The sequence below is a fragment of the Musca autumnalis genome, unplaced genomic scaffold (genome assembly GCF_047663935.1).
Source record: "Musca autumnalis isolate F117 unplaced genomic scaffold, ASM4766393v1 scaffold_1, whole genome shotgun sequence".
Classification (NCBI taxonomy): Eukaryota; Metazoa; Arthropoda; class Insecta; order Diptera; family Muscidae; genus Musca; species Musca autumnalis.
In genome coordinates, this window is record NW_027411644.1 from 333,279,562 (window position 1) to 333,282,498 (window position 2,937).

A 2,937-nucleotide genomic window follows, 5' to 3' on the forward strand; every position below is an offset into this window, starting at 1 on the left:
AAACAAATTTATTCAAAAAATATTTGGGTGTTTTGTTGGCAAATTTGATGTGTATATTTTCTTGATATATATTGTAAATACATATTTCATTTATTCGGCAAACTATATTGAAATTTGATGGAGAATATTTTGGTTTTTGACGTCTTCTATCTAGAATGAAGTTTTGTGGGACAAAACTTAATAAACTCAGATAAAGTACAACATTAACTAGGAAGGTTGGCGTTATTTGTTTGGGATGACGACATAGACTAATGAAAACATAGACGACGGAATGCTCTCACCGAGTATGTTCGAATTGAGTGTGCTGAAAAAGAAACTCAAAATAAAATGCAAAAAAAATACAAGTTAATAAATAGTTTGTTCTGGCAAAAGGCTACATGGGGTTAGTTTTTGATGGGAACAATATCCTCAGACACAAATATCCGTGAAAATATTGCAATTTTCCGCAAAAATCGTCTTCGAACTTTTTTGAGTATTCGTGTTTGAGTAACTGACAGCGGCAACATTGAGTATTTCTTCGTCTATAAATTTATTTGTCTATGATGACGACTTCTATTTTGTTTTTCAAAATTGTCAGGCTTAATCCCATAGTCGTTGTTTTAATATTTTATTAAAACAACTTTAATTTATTAGTGGGAAAAAATTGGCGATGTTTACCAAGGGGTAAGGCAGGGAATACTATAGTTTCAGATCTCGCCACAGATCTTCATCAGTTCCCTTGTTTCTTGTTTTTTAACAAGAAACTTTTTTATACCCAAGTGTCAATTATACCCAAGTGTTAATTGCTAACGTGCACAAAGAAATACTTTAATCGAGAATTTCTTTGGCACTACCTAAACTCTAGCAACTTCACTTGCAAACAAAACCAAATCTTTCCCACTGCTATGCGTTCGTCGATTCTCGACGAAAAAACACATAATAGCCCGTTTCCACGGTACGTCGTTCGTTCTCTATTCGTTGTTCGACCCATAACTACGAATAAATTACTTATTTCCCCACACAAAATTCTATGAACGAACGACGATTTTTCTACGTTGTTCGACATGGTAGAACAAATACAAGGTAAGTCCCAATTTACATTAGGCGAGTTTACTTGCGGCAATTGTCAGTTTGATGGAGAGAGAGGTGAGGTATATGGTAACCCTTTGCCTCTCAACACCCTCTCTCACCCACAAACTGACAATTGCCGCAAGTAAACTCGCCTAATGTAAATTGGGACTAAAGTTAATACTACAACAAATACAACTCGAACAACAACCACAAAGGAATTTGTTTTTGTTTGTAAACCTTAGTGTCAACGTAAATGTAAACAAAACAAGGAAATGTCTATAAATTATTGGAATTTAAAAAACTAATAATTTTTCACATTTGATTGAATATTTTGGAAAACATGAATGAAAACTCGTTAGATTTTCAATTTGAATGTTTCCATATCATTCCACTAAATGCATAATTTTTCGCAGAAAGTAGAATACTTGCAAAAATGTTTCGGGTCGCTGGTAATTCATTGAAAAAAGAGAAGATGTTTCAATCATTTGCTTTTGAAAACAAAAAAGCACATGTTTATTAGGGCTTTATTCTTTTCAAGTTTAACAAAATACCACACATATTAACAAATATTGTACCGCCTCTATAAGCGGTTTTTAGTGTGCGGCATGTCGTTCGGACCTGGAGGAGGTTACATGTCAATGATATGAAGCCGTCTTTATGGGAAATAGTTTTTTTTCTGATGAATAAATTTGTTCTTCAAAAATATATATCCCTAATATACATCGAACATAGAAATAAATACATAAAATGTCGAATGGAATTTGACACTAATGCCAAGTTTACACTTGCGCTCCAAAATCCACTGGATTTCACGAAATCCTGAAATACACCCCGATGTTTACATTTATTTTTTGTTGATTTCAAACATATCACAATGATCAAGGTAGATGCATATGCGCAGCTGATCGCACACGAAATTTCAAAACAAGTTGTTGTAAATTGAATTAATCATCAAAAATATACGACAATATAGAACTTTACAACTTTATTTGGAAACTTATCGTAAAATTATTTATATATCGTATTAATTGTGTATAGTACTAACAAATGAAAAAATAAAAAAATGATTTTATTGTTGAGACATCGTTATAATAAATTTTGATAGGTAAAAGTTGTGCTCAGAACCTGCACAATATTAGTACTTGCAGTAGTTTTCCCGTTTAGTGCTAAAAATGCGTTCCCGTACTCCGAAATCTAGCAAGACTTGCACTTATCTTTAAACAAAAATAGCGCCGAATAACACCCTCTTCTCCTGTTTTCGCCATACAATTTTGGCCTAGTAGAAACTAGCAGCAAGCATGTTCATTGGCATCTAATATGATAGCTGATACGTTGATTTTGACGTTTATGATGGAGTTTTTAAAATTTCCGTCATTTTTTCGTTCCCGTATTTTTTAAGAAATTTGTATTGGGAAGCAATTTTTGACAATTCGCTTTTTTCTAACATTACCATTAAAAAAGTACGGGGACACAATGAAAAATAGCATTGTAACAAAGTAATTTAATATTTTTTTCACATTGTTTACAAATTTTGACACTAAAATTTTTTGTTGCAGCAATTGACCATCTACCTTGTTTATTGTGATACGTGAAAAGTGTTGCAACTTTTGGTACTTTTTTAGGCAAAAGCAGGGTTGTATATCATGTGTACTGTGATTTCGATGTTGATTTCGCTGAAATCACGAAATGAGATGATTTCATTTTTGTATGCGAAATCATGAAAAATTTTGCTTGATTCCGCGCGAAATCACGAAACGCCTTCGAAATCACGAAACGACGCCAAATGTAAACTAAGCATAACACTACAACCCAGTTCAGTCAGCTGGGTATTGCTGCTACCTTTTCTTGTTCTACCATGGTTGTTCGATTAGAAATACTCTCTGAACG